Source organism: Schistocerca gregaria, chromosome X, assembly GCF_023897955.1.
Source record: "Schistocerca gregaria isolate iqSchGreg1 chromosome X, iqSchGreg1.2, whole genome shotgun sequence".
Classification (NCBI taxonomy): Eukaryota; Metazoa; Arthropoda; class Insecta; order Orthoptera; family Acrididae; genus Schistocerca; species Schistocerca gregaria.
The window spans coordinates 443,342,008-443,358,398 of NC_064931.1; the positions used below are offsets into that span (position 1 = coordinate 443,342,008).

General features: G+C 43.8%; 1 protein-coding gene across 5 annotated transcripts in view; it reads right to left on the minus strand.

Annotated features, from left to right (window-relative positions):
- The window catches only part of LOC126298635 (GTP-binding protein Di-Ras2), an 847,028-nt gene that overhangs the window by 287,858 nt on the left and 542,779 nt on the right, over positions 1 to 16,391 (minus strand). Inside the window, exon 1 of one of the 5 annotated variants that reach the window (XM_049990045.1) lies at positions 9,433 to 9,516. The exons of the other annotated variants lie outside the window; for them this stretch is intronic. The gene's annotated coding sequence lies outside the window, so the exon portion shown is untranslated. Of the gene's footprint in view, positions 1 to 9,432; positions 9,517 to 16,391 lie in introns of those variants that run through there. 5 annotated transcript variants of the gene reach the window in all.

The window sequence follows — 16,391 nt, forward strand, 5'->3', positions numbered from 1 at the left end:
AACCCATTCTGCTACTGTTGCTTCTCAGTGACAACATGCTACCATCCTTCCTCCTTATATGATGTCGGATTCACCTCTCTTGGAATCTAGTGAACTATTCCTCATTACATAGATGCTTTTGATCAGACAGTATACCTGATGGCAACAATTAGTTGGACACTGTTCATGAGTGCACAAGCAGAATCGGCAAACAACAGGAAGTTAACTAAAGAGAACGGAAAGACAAAGACGCTCCAGTAACAAAAGTCAACATGAAATTCGACTTACCGAACGCTAGAGTAAATGACTGAAGGAAACAGTATTCTTCCCAATCACAGATTTACACCCTTGAATATCCATTATGTACTGACCTGTGCTAACAAATGTAGTGATAAGTACTCTTAAAATGCTGACAATAGTTAGCGCGTGCTTTGATTCTATGTCGTGTAAATTATGACATCGTCGGACGAGTGCTTCTAAAGTAGTGTAATTTTCTGAACTGAAATTTCTTTCAAGTAAAAACTAAAATGATGTACTAAGCGCTAATGTAAAAAGTTGCTGTTATTATATTAAAATATTTTATATACTTAATTGTAGTTATTATTATAATTCTAGGCATCTGTGTCACGTTAGAAGTAACTATGACTACAAATTACGAGGCGTGTTTTTAAGTTAATACCGTTTTGAAGTAGGAATAAAACAAGTAGTCATTTCTCAGCAATTTTGTTTTTACCCGAGAGCGTGTGCTTTAATCTGCTTTTCTATATAATTCCCACCAATACTGGGGTATTTATCGTATCCTACAACCAATTTTGAATACCATCCCAGTTGAGCATAACCACCTGAGCATAACTTTCGATATTTCAAATGTTCTGCAACAACTGGATAAAGCACACTTCCTGATACTTGAGGGAACTCATCACATAACGTCGAAATAGTAAAAATCTGTTCTCTCTCACTTTTTCATCACCTTTCTGCACCAAATCGTCAGTAATCACATGCACATTCGTACAATCATCAATTTCCGTAACATCTCATCGCTCATAAGTGCCAAGAAGTGTGCTTCGTGTAGTTGTTACAGAACGATTAAATTATCGAAAGTTGTGCTGAGGTGACATATTTCTACGAGGATGGTATTCAAAGCTGGTTGCACGGTACGATAAGCGCCCTAATATAGTTGGGAATTATGTAGAAAAGTAAATTAAAATGTAGGCTTTCATGCAAAAATTAAATTTCTCAGAAAAATGTACTTGTTTTATTTTTATTTGGAAACGATAATTACTTAAGAAAACTGGTTTCGTATACTGGGAAGGAGAGAGTGTAACAACATTTTACCTTTCCGCAAAAACTAACCCGCATCCAACCCATTACTTGGTTGTATTAGTTATTTTGATCGTGATTTCTTCTTCTTGTAAACAAAAAAAAACTGTTAGGAGAGTCATGGCAAGGCGCTGAATGTGACATCACCTGCTGGCAGCTGAAGCCGACCTGTGTCTTCGTATCCGTACAGTCTGGTTAGAAATGGGATCCTGAAGCCCCAAATTCAAATCGGTGGCGATCTTTCTCACGGCTCGTATAGCTCTGAAGGTCGACGTGATGGTCAAACATTGACAGTCTCCCTGTGTGGAAGTGTAAACGTGTAGAAATATTGTCCCTGCGATATTGAAGATCCATCTAAGACACAGCCGACCTAAGTAATATGAATTCTTGTGTAGGCTTTAAAAGGTGTGCCTTGGACTGGTAAACATCCCACGTTCAAAAGCAGTTATGTCGCCAAGTGCTGCCATGTTCACTACACGTCTGTAATAGACTGCACGGATATTGCGTACCGGCCGCGGTGGCCTTGCGGCTCTAAGCGCTTTAGTCCGGAACCGTGCTACTGCTACGGTCGCAAGTTCGAATCCTGCCTCCGGCATGGATGTGTGTAATGTCATTAGGTTAGTTAGGTTTAAGTAGTTCTACGTTCTAGGGGACTGATGCGCTCAGATGTTAAGTCCTATAGTGCTCAGAGCCATTTGATCCATTTTTGGATATTGTCTCTACAAACTGGACTAACTGCGACTTTCTGGAGTCATACCCGGCACATCATCACATTGGATTACCATTCCCATGGGTTTGGTCACTCAGTTAATATCTGCAGTGGAAACTTAACTTTTCAAGCAGTGAATTTTTAAGTCTTACTCTAGGCTGCTGCTAGTAATGGTGGAAATTTTGTAATCCTAAATAATGCAGCCAATTTTTCTCCAGTTCATTCTAACCATAGCAGATTCTCATTCCCAAGATTTGGGACAGACGTTTCCATGTATCGTAATATGCCTTTTACCAAGGACATTTCTTCATTCTTTTGTTCCATTCCAAATCTGGTATAATGGTTTCGTGTAGGGTATTTTCTTTTAAAGTATCTTTTGTATCTTCACAGGCGTGACAAGGCCGCTACTCTACACTATGAGAGCACATGCTTCATGGGCCAATGGTGGCTCGATGACAACTGGAGAACAGTATCCACTAACAGAAAAAAAATTGCTGCGTGAGTCAAAAAATGGTTCAAATGGCTCTGAGCACTATGGGACTCAACTGCCGTGGTTATCAGTCCCCTAGAACTTAGAACTACTTAAACCTAACTAACCTAAGGACATCACACACATCCATGCCCGAGGCAGGATTCGAACCTGCGACCGTAGCAGTCGCACGGTTCCGGACTGCGCGCCTAGAACCGCGAGACCACCGCGGCCGGCTCTGCGTGAGTCAATCTATGGGAAGCAGAGCATCGAAATGCACGTAGAGAAGTGCATGGCAGTAAACTAAGCATGTGGCTGGCATGGGCGACTAACGACTAAGCATACGACAACACTCAGCGTCTCGTCTGTGGTGGTACAGTTTATCATGAGTACTGGCCCACTGGGCTTACTGCCGCGAACAAGCAAGCACTTCAATCAGTGGGTCTGCCCATACTATGCGATGTGTGCACCCTCCACGGCAGGTTTATGAACTACTTCACTACTCTATGCATGCCAATTCATCTGCCTTCATAGTGATATCTGTTGATGGGGTTACTAAATCCCTCTCCCCTGAAAAGGATACGCAGGGCAAATAAGAGCCAGGCCTGTCCCGCAACCTCTGGTGAAGAACCGGAGAGGGTGCCAGAGAACCTGGCAGTGGACCAACCACTGAAGGGGACAATGTCGACGCCACTGGCTCCGACCTAACATTGGCAGGACATGGAGGCTGGGAAAACAGTGGGTCCACCAGCAACAGAGGGGCCAAGGCCATGAAAGGGAGGGGGGGGGGGGCAGAATGTGGAGGGGTATGGAGGTAGGTCGTAATATATGTGTTCCACTGTGGTAGGCAGAGGCGTGAATCTCACTGCAGCTCAAGGCAGTAGGTAATTTGAGGATGGCAGAGGGCAAGAGGGAGCCTCTCCTTGAAACAACATTGTGATCATCCCTGCTACTCAACTGACTGGATGGGCACAGAGTCGATGTCCCAACTCAACACAGGCGCAATTAAATTGCATGACAGGTCAGTTGCTCCCCACCGACAACCCCCACAAACAACAGCCTACCTCTGATGCCAACTATAACACCTAGCAGCCACCCCTCCTACTGGTCAAAGGACTGGGTCGAAAAAGCAGCCCTAAAAATACGGTAGGCACCAATGGTCCATGGCATGCAAATCAGGATGCAACAAATCCCGGATACACTCAGCTGGCGCCCATGCAACTCTTCCACCGGTCTTCACCCATCGCCCAGTATGTAGCCCTAAAACTTGAAAATGCATCGTCTTGGAAAGAGGAAGACACTGACTTCTTCATGTGTGTCTTGAATGAATGTGCGAATTACTCCACCTCAAAGTCAGAGATTGGGTGAAACAGGGCAGGAGTCCGATGCTGGATACCATTGCGGATGCTAAAATCTTCAAACTCCCTGGGCACAAATTACCTACTGCTACAGACATGAGGGTCCATCCGGCTGCTGTGGCCGAGCGGTTCCAGGCACTTCAGTGCGGAACCGCGCTGCTGCTACGGTCGCAGGTTCGAATCTTATCAGGGGCATGGTTGTGTATGATGTCCTTAGGTTACTTAGGTTTAAGTAGTTCTAAGTCTAGGGGACTGAAGACCTCAGATATTAAGTCCCATAGTGCTTGGAGCCATTTGAACGAGTGTTCCAGGGAATCCCTCAATGCCATAAATAACTTCTATGGCAAGTTCACGAACTAACTCGCTGATCCACCCATGCCAGCTCATCTCCTCCGGTTGTGATGTCCGCTGATGGGGACTGTAAAGAATCGTTATTGACTTTCACTCGCTGACTCTTCCTTGTGCATTGAATTAGTGCTTCATCTATGTGCTATGTGTCCGAATAAATTTCCACGTCACCCCGTTTTTGGGGCTTTCAGAGATCTGGCTATGTAATATTTTTCTTGGCATATATGCAAATAGATTAACCCTCCTTGCTTTTTAACATCTGTAAGAAAGTCAGTGATAATTTGACCGTTTGCTGGTCCATGTTGAAACGATAATCTAAAACTGTAAGGCATGATTAGATGAAGACATTGGTCTTGATGTGAGCTTCACTCACTTTTGGCCTTGATTATTTCTCGGTCTAAAGTGGAGAACAGTGGATGATACGTTTGTAATTCAATGGGATAGTTTTGAGGAGACTTGTATTGAATCTCACTTTCATTACTAAGATTTTATCAACCCAATTTATTTTCAACTCGCAATAGATTTAGTTCTGGACCGAATAAGTATGTTACATAATGATAATTAACGCTGATATTTGATATTAGTAAGTTTTCATTCGTTTATATTTTACCAAACGTGAAATCTGGGAATATTTTTTGATATAAGGAAATTCTTGAGCCTTGCTTAGAACATCTAAAAAACGTGGTCAGTTCTACAACAGTAAAATACAATCATGTCCTACAGTTGAATGAAACACTGGAATTATTATTGGAGTTTTTTAGTTCAAACGAGGATATTGGTCTTGAGATGATGTTTTATAAACGTAATGTAAATTCTGAGATTGAACAAGGAGAGCTCTGAGTAGGACGCTACGCTGTAGATCAGTCACCTCAAGATGGAAGGAATGAGAAGTCAGCAGCCTAGAGAAAGAGCGTTCTTAGAGGTAAGTCGAGGTCATTCTCGAACTATGTCATGTTTAGGAATCTCTTTGAAAATCTTCATCCAGTGTTTCATTCACTAAATCACGGTCAGACATTTCTGCTCCACAATATAAGCCACATCATGAGGATAAAGTTGAGTTTCCTATTGGTATAATTTTTGTCAAAAAACAATCATGTGAACCTTAAATTGCGATGAAGCGTATTTCCTTTTACATTGAGAGCTTTTTAAATAGGCGATGTCGGACATAAAAGAGAGGTTAGCATTTCGACGAGGTTCACGGGAGGTTCTTGCACTGTTATTCACGTATCTCTAGGCATGCTGTGTAAGCAGCTTGTGGTCCTGTGGTTAATATTTATGACCCTCGATTACGGGGCCTTGGGTTCGATTCACGGCTAAGTTACGGATTTTCTTCGCTCGGGACTCTGTACGTGTGTTGTTCTCATCATCATTTCATCCATATCGATGCGTAGGTCGCACAAAACGAAATAAACTATTATTTATTATACTTAATTATTTTGATTGAAAATTTACTTCCATTGCCATTAAGCCGTATTTAACAAATAATCGTCACTGATGAACAGCTTCACAACATCTTTAGGAGTTATATTTAAGATAAGTAAATTATTCTCTTTTCTTCAATTCCGGAGACACTTTGTTTCTTTCATCCTGCAAAATCGCAGAAAAACTCTCTCTGTGAGTGCTGAAGCGGCGGGAATCGAGATTAGGATTTAAGTTACTCAGCCGATCCGTTATACGCAAAATTATGATCAATCCTGGCTCAATCAAATTATGTGAAAAAATTATTTTCACTTACTTTATAGTTATCATGAAGAAAAGAGCATAACTATCCGAAAGAACATACAATACTTCACTATAAAATACGAGTGGCAACCCTAGGAGGGGACGCTTGGCCAAAAATGCAATATCCAGTGAGCGCTTTTATTTTTTTATTTATTTTTTCAAACAAATCGTTTTATAAGCAAATTTGTTGGACATGTGACAAAGTGGAGTCATTTGTTTAGCAGACCTCCGTGGAGCCCCACCTCAGCTTCCCTTTCCCTCCTGGCCCTCCAAGCTACTCACCCAGACACTCGGTGCACTAGGCAGGAGTGCAGCCCGAGGGCACGTGCCCACGGAGCGTTGAATGGCCTCACCTACACTACAGGAATATCCTCATTTTCTGTTGGGAATAGCTTCTTTGTTAGGATAGCAAGGTCGGTGTGCACTATTTTCCCACACACATACGAGACTCTGTGTGGTAAATAAGTTTTCTTTCCGTTATAGGCTATTAAGTAATACAATGATGTGCAAAATAATCTTTTTGGCACCTTTGTCGTCTAGAAATGCAGTCTGCAGCTCTTAGGCCTTGATGGCGATGTCAGTGACACAGACAGCACACGTCTGTACTTCCTACATTGTCAGAAGTAGTTTTATCAGGTAACACCTATACGAGGGCAAATTACTATCGCAAAATGTTGAAAACAACCTGAAGAATCTTGTGAAAAACTCTGTAAACCAGTGATCTAACCATTATTTCGTTCACTGTCCTTTTTAGTTCAAATGGCTTTGAGCACTATGCGACTTAACTTCTGAGGTCATCAGTCGCCTAGAACTTAAAACTAACTGAACCTAACTAACCTAAGGACATCACACACATCCATGCCCGAAGCAGGATTCGAATCTGCGTCCGTAGCGGTCACGCGGTTCCAGACTGAAGAACCGCAGGCCACACCGGCTGGCACTGTCTTCTTTAATGAAAAAAAGAAAAAAAGCAACAGAACTGATAACATACTTTTACTGAACGTCAGTTACAAAATTGAATAAAGATTTTCAGTTAAAAGCGAGTACATATTTTGCTACGTTAGCTATATTGTTCATTTATTTTGTAGCAGCTGTAATCAAGGAGGACTGTCTCCGAACATCAGCCAGGGACCTCTCCCAGACAAGGGAGCAGTATTTCACCAGCCTGGGTCTGCAACATGTAGCTACTGTGTGGCCGTGGAAGGGGTCAATTGGCCGTCTGGTCCAATAACACCGAGTCGTACAACCACGCTTTCCCCTGTGGGAACTGGATTCTGCACTGTCTGGCGCTCGTGATACCTCGCCTTATCACGACTACGTAGAGTGAAACATGCTGCAGTAACTTCGAAAGAAACCAAAGTAAATCCACGGAAAACTTTTTAGCAAAATATAACAGCCAAGACATTTTCCGAACTCATGCCGACAGACCATTGTTACCCCTCCTCAAACCAGGAAAGGGTCCGACATGGCACAGTAATTATCGAACTGTCAGCATAACTCGCTGTGAAGTAAGGACTTTCGAAAGTATGGTGAATTGCTGCAAAGTCTGGATCATAGAGATTGGGAAGCTCGTTAGCCGCTCTCACTGCGGATTCAGCAAGTATTGATTCACGTTTGACAAAACGACCATGTTGCAGGCGGCTGTACAACAGGCTTTCGTACTGATACGTATTTTCCGACATAGAAAATGGTTGATAGTTTGTGGAGGTAAAATACTCTCCAACAGATGCATCCGTGGGGCTACCGAGGCTGCTGTCTATACCCATAAAATTCTTCCCGTCAGGAAAGCTTATTTACTCTTCGACTTTGTCAAATTCTGTGACAGACTTGAGCAGGAAAATGGATTCTCAAGGAACTATAACGAGTGAACCTAATTATAATTACCGTAAATAGCATAAAGTCCATAGTTAGGAGCCCAGAACGATGCTGTTCATCTGTGCTCAATGCTGTAGTTTTTTTCCTCTTCTTGCCATATAATATCAACTCACCAGCTAGAAATTAAATTATAGTTAAGAGGTTGTACAGGCTACCCTCTCTCTCTCTCTCTCTCTCTCTCTCTCTCTCTCTCTCTCTCTCTCTCTCTCTCTGTGTGTGTGTGTGTGTGTGTGTGTGTGTGTGTGTGTGTGTGTGTGTGCGTGTGTGTGATTATTAATTAACCATACCCTCAACTCAAGGGCACTGTTTTAAGCCTTCAAGTTTCAGTGAGGCCACTTCGTTTTCGCTCAACTTACTTATCAAGGAGATCTATGTACGTCGGGACCATCGACACAAAGTCTCATACCTGGATTAGGCTGGTCACAGGTCGCATAGGACAAGCTCCATACTAGTCTCTGAGCTAGGGTTAGTGAGCTGGCCTTAGTCACCCAGTGGTAGCTCCTCGTGGTACGTAAGGTATACTGTTTCTTCACTGTTACAGAATTGTATCACCAATATGTTGCTCGTCCTCTAATGGAAGCAATTTTTACAAATCGTCGGTGAGCAACAATTCTATCTGCGATCTGTGAAAATTATGACTTAGTGGAAAAACATTAATTTGAACTCAAGATTGGAGGCGACTTCCATTTGGCTACTGAAGAGGCCCAGAATAATTTTAATTTTCGTGAGGTGCAGTAATCGCTGCCCTCTGATGTATGTTTTTAGTAAAATTTTTATGCAATCTGAAACGATCGCCGCAACTGTACAACTGTATTTATAGACGTGTCAAATCAGGGTGAATCTGTTAGATGCTCTGTGGAGGTTTTCGGAGTGTGCCCTCAAGATTCGTTTACCAATCGAGTTTACTGGATTTAATGCAGAATTACATGAAATGTTCAAGGCACTGGAGCAAATCAGGCTATTTGTCTGAGAAATTCGTCGTTTGATCCGTCTATATGAGTGCCCTGTAATAAAGATAACGCATGTACTCAGGAGATAAATATGCCCAGAAGATCAGTGACCTCCTTCTCAAAGGCTGGGGAAGGTTGCGTCACTATACTGGATCCCATGGCTTCTGTATGAGTGTGTATCGAGAACAGAATTTCCAGATGTAATTTACTTTATTGAAGAATATTATGAGCTCTATAACTCCAAAGTGTCATTCTCCAAAAATGCTTGACTCATTATTGTCTTACACATCGTTAACAATCAGTACTTTCTGTGAATTTGTTTACCACTGAAATGAATTCGCCTTACTTGTTTTGTAGTCAGTCAAACTACGTCATCGTGGACATTAAATTTAAACGTGTAATTACCTCCGTCACGGTATGAACGACGGCGAAATAGCAGCTATTGAGATAACCGATCGCAGAATATAAAAGCAACTACAGCCGCTTAATAGTGGGAAGGCATCAGCATCATATGAGACACCTTTAAGATTCTACACTGATTATGTGAAAGAACTTGCTCCCCTTCTAGTAGCAGTTTATCGTAGATCAATGGAAATTTGTGGTAAATTCCTATAGGACCAGAAAGTTGAGTTCATCGGTCCCTACGCTTACACACTACTTAATCTAACTTAAACTAACTTACGCTAAGGACAACATACACACCCACGCCCGAGGGAGGAGCCGCTCGAACCGTGGCAAGGCGACCCAGACCGCACGGCTACCACGCGCGGCGTAGATCAATGGAGTAACGAGGGGTACCCAGCGACTGGAAAAAGCGCAGATCATTTTTGTTTTCAAGAAGGATCGTTGACGTCAGTATGTTTTAGAATTATGGAATATGTTTTGCGCTAATATTTATGCGTTTTTAGAGAACGAAAACCCCGTCTACAAAAATGAACATTGATTTCTCAAAGAGAGACCTCACGAAGCTCAGCTCGCTCTGTTCCTCCATGAGATCCATTGCTCTGTAGACAATGGCTTTCCGTTTAATGCAGTGTCCTTGATTTCAGGATGGCATTTGACACCGTCCTGCACTGCCATTTAGTGAAAAAAAAATTAGAGCTTCCCGAGTATCGGACCAGATTTGCAACTTGATTGAAGACGTCCTTGCAGACAGAACTCAAAACCTCGCTCTTAACGGAACAAGATCGGTAAACCGTTACCGTTAACAATGTACACCGATCGGCTAAAGCATTATGACGAGTGCTCTACTATCGATATAAACCCGTCAAGGGATAGCAGCGTGGCGTGGCGAGGAATGGCTGCTAGTCATGGTGGTGTGGTGGTGGTTAATGTTTAACGTCCCGTCGACAACGAGGTTATTAGAGACGGAGCGCAAGCTCGGGTTAGGGAAGGATTGGGAAGGAAATCGGCCGTGCCCTTTCAAAGGAACCATGCCGGCATATGCCTGAAACGATTTAGGGAAATCACGGAAAACCTAAATCATGGTGGCCGGAGACGGGATTGAACCGTCGTCCTCCCGAATGCGAGTCCAGTGTGCTAACCACTGCGTCACCTCGCTCGGTGGGCTGCTAGTCAGACACACGCACAGCGCATGTAGTATCAGTGAGCGTAGAATGGGGAAGGCTCGCGACCTATCTGAGTTTGACCGAGGCAGATTGTGATGGCCCGGAAGCTCGGCACCATCATTTCGGAAACCGCACGACTTTTCGTGTGTTCGAGGAGTGGTGTGGTTAGTGTCTTCAACACGTGGCGAAACCAATGTGAAATCACGTTTAGAAGTAGTGGGGTTGTGCGGCCACCCCTCATTACAGATTTCGGACGTCGTATGCTGGGCAGACTGATAAAATAGGATAGGCGGCGAACTGTGGTGGAATGTTGGGCAGAGTACAAGTGCGTCTGAACACACAGTGCACCGAACACACTTAACGACGGGCCTCTGCAGTCGATGACCCATGCATGTGCCAATGTTAACTCCACGACATTGGTAACTTTGACTGAAATGGGCAACTGACCCTCGGCAATGGACTTTGGCAGAGCGCTGCGTGGTCTGATGAATCCCGATATCTTCTTCATCATGCCGATAGGAGGGCGCGAATCCGTCGTCTTAAAGGAAAACAGCTCCTTGACACCTGTACTGCGAGACTGAGACAAGCTGGCGGCGGCTCCGTTATGCATTAGGGAACACTCACGTAGACATCCATGGGTCCAGTGGAGCTCGTGCAAGGCACCATGATGGACAAAGAGTAGTACACATGTTGCAGACCATCTACATCCCTTCATGACGACCATATTACCCGACGGCAGTGGCATTTTTGAACAAGGTAATGTGCCATGCCTCAAGGCCAGGACTGTAGTGGAGTGGTTCGAGGAACAGAGTGGCGAGTGCCAGTTCTGGCCTGGCCTCCCAGTTTGGAAGACCTGAATCCGATCGAAAACATCTGGGATGTGACTGAACGCGGCGTCATAACTCATCGACTCCTCCACACCCCATTTTCCGGAATTTACAGAAATTAGGGGACTCGTGTGTGCAGATGTGGTGCTGACTCCCTCCGGCTACCTACCAAGGCCTCATAACTTCCATGCCACGACGCATGGCCGCTGTTGTCCGCGCCAAAGGTGGACACCCTGGCTGATATGGCTGATCAGTGTACATAAATGATCTAGTAGAAAGCGCCGGAAGCTCTTTAAGACTGTTCGCAGATGTGGCGGTCGTCTATAAGAAAGTAGTAACGCCAGAAGACAGTATCGATTTGCACAATGACTTGCGGAAGACTGATGTAAGGTGCAGGATCTGGCAGTTGACCCTGAATGTAAATGAATGAAACATATCGAGCATACATAGTAAAAGAAAGCCACAACTGTATAGCTACCCTATCGATGTTGCTGGAAAAAGTATCTACTGTAAAATATCTGACTATCCAGAGCGACCATATGTGGAATGATGACATAAAACAAATAGCAGAAACAGCTAATGCGAGAATGAGATTCATAGTAAGAAACTCATTGAAATGTAACTCGTCCACGTAGGAAGTGGCCTACAAGGTTCTTGTTCGAGAATTCTACATCTACATCTACATCTACATTTATACTCTTCACGCCACCCAACGGTGTGTGGCGGAGGACACTTTACGTGCCGCTGTCATTACCTCCCTGTCCTGTTCCACTCGCGTATGTTTCGCGGGAAGAACGTCTGCCGGAAAGCCTCCGTACGCGCTCAAATCTCTCTAATTTTACGTTCGTGATCTCCTAGAGAGGTAGAAGTAGGGGGAAGCAATATATTCGATACATCATCCAGAAAACCACCCTCTCGAAAACTGGACAGCAAGCTACATCGCGATGCAGAGCGCCCCTCCGGCAGAGTCTGCCACTTGAGTTTGCTAAACATCTCCGTAACGCTATCACGCTTGCCAAATAACCCTGTGACGAAACGCGCCGCTCTTCTGGATCTTCTCTATCTCCTCCGTCAACCCGACTTGGTACGGATCCCACACTGATGAGCAATACTCAAGTATAGGTCGAAGGAGTGTTTTGCAAGCCACCTCCTTTGTTGATGGACTACATTTTCTGAGGACTCCCCCAATGAATCTCAACCTGGCACCCGCCTTACCAACAATTAATTTTATATGATTATTCCACTTCAAATCGTTCCGTACGCATACTCGCAGGTATTTTACAGAATTAACTGTTACCAGTGTTTGTTCCGGTATCATATAATCATACAATGAATGATCCTTCCTTCTATGTATTCGCAATACATTACATTAATCTATGTTAAGGGTCAGTTGCCACGCCCTGCAGCAAGTGCCTATCCTCTGCAGATCTTTCTGCATTCCGCGGCAATTATCTAATGCTGCAACTTCTCTGTATACTACAGCATCATCCGCGAAAAGCTGCATGGAACTTCCGACTATCTACTAGATCACTTATGTTGTTTTGTTGTGTGTTGTTGTCTTCAGTCCTGAGACTGGTTTGATGCAGCTCTCCATGCTACTCTATCCTGTGCAAGCTGCTTCATCTCCCAGTACCTACTGCAACCTACATCCTTCTGAATCTGCTTAGTGTACTCATCTCTCGGTCTCCCTCTACGATTTTTACCCTCCACGCTGCCCTCCAATGCTAAATTTGTGATCCCTTGATGCCTCAAAACATGTCCTACCAACCGATCCCTTCTTCTAGTAGATCACTTATATATATTGTGAAAAGCAATGGTCCCATAACACTCCCTGTGGCACGCCAGAGGTTACTTTAACGTCTGTAGACGTCTCTCCATTGACAACAACATGCTGTGTTCTGTTTGCTAAAAACTCTTTAATCCAACCACACAGCTGGTCTGATATTCCGTAGGCTCTTACTTTGTTTATCAGGCGACAGTGCGGAACTGTATCGAACGCCTTCCGGAAGTCAAGAAAAATTGCATCTACCTGGGAGCCTGCATCTAGTATTTTCTGCGTATCATGAACAAATAAAGCGAGTTGGGTCTCACACGATCGCTGTTTCCGGAATCCATGTTGATTCCTACAGAGTAGGTTCTGGGTTTCCAGAAACGACATGATACACGAGCAAAAACATGTTCTAAAATTCTACAACAGATCGATGTCAGAGATATAGGCCTATAGGTTTGGGCCTCTGCTCGACGAACCTTCTTGAAAACTCGGACTACCTGTGCTCTTTTACAATCATTTGGAACACTCCGTTCCTCTAGAGACTTGCGGTACACGGCTGTTAGAAGGCGGGGAAGTTCTTTCGCGTGCTCTGTGTAGAATCTAAGTGGTATCCCGTCAGGTCTGGACTTCCCTCTGTTGAGTGATGTCGGTTACTTTTCTATTCCTTTGACACTTATTTCGATGTCAGCCATTTTTTTCGTTCGTGCGGAGATTTATAGAAGGAACTGCAGTGTGGTCTTCCTCTGTGAAACAGCTTTGGAAAAAGGTGTTTAGTATTTCAGCTTTACGCGTGTCATCCTCTGTTCCAATGCCATCATCATCCCAGGGTGTCTGGATATGCTGCTTCGATCCACCTGGTGATATAACGCAAGACCAGAACTTCCTAGGATTTTTCTGTCAAGTCGGTACATAGAATTTTACTTTCGAGTTCACTGAAAGCTTCACGCATAGCCCTCCTTACGCTAACTTTGACATCGTTTAGCTTCAGTTTGTCTGAGAGGTTTGGCTGCGTTTAAACTTGCAGTGAAGCTCTCTTTGCTTTCGCAGTAGTTTCCTAACTTTGTTGTTGAACCACCGTGGGTTTATCCCATCCCTCACAGTTTTACTCGGCACGTACCTATCTAAAACGCATTTTACGATTGCCTTGAACTTTTTCCATAAACACTCAACATTGTGTGTCGGAACAGAAATTTTCATTTTGATCTGTTAGGTAGTCTGAAATCTGCCTCATATTACTCTTGCTAAACATATAAACCTTCCTCCCCTTTTTTATAATCCTATTTATTTCCATATTCAGGGATGCTGCAACGGCCTTATGATAACTGATTCCCTGTTCAGCGCTTACAGAGTCGAAAAGTTTGGGTCTGTTTGTTATCAGTAGGTCCAAGATGTTATCTCCACGAGTCGGTTCTCTGTTTAATTGCTCGAGGTAATTTTCGGATAGTGCACTCAGTATAATGTCACTCGATGCTCTGTTCCTACCACCCTTCCTAAACATCTGAGTGTCCCAGTCTATATCTGGATAATTGAAATCTCCACCTAAGACTATACCATGCTGAGGAAATATATGTGAAATGTATTCCAGATTTTCTCTCAGTTGTTCTGCCACTAACGCTGCTGAGTCGGGAGGAGTGTTCATCTGCCTGGGATCCTTACAAGGTAGGACTGATCGGAGAGATTGAGAAGATCCAGCGATAAGCGGCGCGTTTCATTATCGGATCGTTGAATCGGCTAGAGAGCGTTGCAAAAATGCTCAACAAACTACAGTGACAGACGTTACAAGAGAGTCGTTGTGCATCACGGAGATGTTTACTATTGAAATTTCGAGAGAATGCATTCCGGAAAAATTCGGTCAACATATTACTTCCTCCCACTAGCATCTCGTGAAATGAACATCACGTGAAAATTAGAGAAATTAGAACCAATACAGAGGCTTACGACAATCATTCTCCCGACACGCCATTCGCAAATGGAACGGGGAAGGAGTAATCTGTTAGTAGTACCTCAAGCACTCCCGCCACACACCACTAGGTGGCTTGCTGACTATGGTGTAGCTGTAGATGTGAACTGTTACACCATAATCTTATCTGGTTACATGATTTAGTACAGACAGCTGTCACCTCTGACAGCAACAACAACTCTAACATGGCCAGCATCCAGTCGAACTTGGCTTTGATGAGAGACACGGCTATGCCATCAACGTTCGTTATCCTCTGAGCCTCCATACACCTGTATGTCCATCGCGATGCTGCACGCAGACTCCCGTGTCTTGTGTTACCGTTGGGAGCACAACTGTCAGAGCGGCTTTGTCTGCTGTCGCGTCAAGGGGGTTACCGCGTATACAGTCCGAGGTGCTCCACACGTTATCTCACTGTCCGTGTGGATGCTTGTGTTGCTGCAAACAAGCCCATTTCCTGACTAAAGACACGTGACGTGACTGTGCGATTATGCAAGGCTGTGTAACCCTGGATGGCGCTGAGATGGCCCTCCCGAACAAATATATTCCCTGTTTGCATTACAATCGCGGGATCCCGATCTACGCGAGCAGCAATATTGCGGTGCAGTAAACCATAGTGGGAATAGGACAAAATATTACCACTATCGAATTCAGACACGTGCTGGTTCTTTTCATTTCTACACGAGGCATAGTATGACTACATCACAAAGAAACAACATTTAAATGCGAATCTTTGGTTACATACAAAACATAGATGGAGTTACTCCTAGGTAGAAATAACTCCATCTAGGTTTTTATGGTTGCGCTGAAATGCTAGTCTTTTTGCATTTCGTACACAGCATGAAAATTTAACATTTGTTGCATGTGGTCTTAATTGATGTGCACTTCTTTTTGCCAGAAGTGCAAATGGAGCCCAAACCGTGTCTTTAATACTATTGTTATATATTCTGTATTTAACTACATGTATGAATCAGCGAAGTTTATTTGAGGACAGTATTAGACTCCAAACAGCTTTTCCGGATGTGGAAGCTGGTACACATAGATGTTAGAGTGTGTGTTGACTGATGATTTAAAATACCTCAAATAATCACTGTGCCTTTAGGCTTTTCAATCATCGTCATAGACAGGCCTACGGGCTAGAAAGGATCAGTTTCACTATACACGGTACCCTTAAATTATCGAATTGACCTTTGACTGCTTCCTTCATAAAAATAGGAGTAGTCCAAGCACAGAAAAAACTAAGAGTAGCGTTAAGGCTAGAAGATTTGTGTCGCTCCTGCATTTGAGTGAAATGGATCAGGTAATCCGTTACATAATGAATAGAAAAAACTAAACGGAGAGCTGTTAGAAATACTGCTAATAAACAAAGAACATCAAAGGCGTCCAAACTGGAAACGTTGAACGCTGTCAATGAAGGAACTACACTGATACTTGTGTTTCAGGCCTACGTCGCCATTCCAGTACTGGTTCCTAACGGCAAGTCGTGACTCAGGCACTACTATCCTGCAACGCTCAGTGTGACCATCATTTCTATGAAG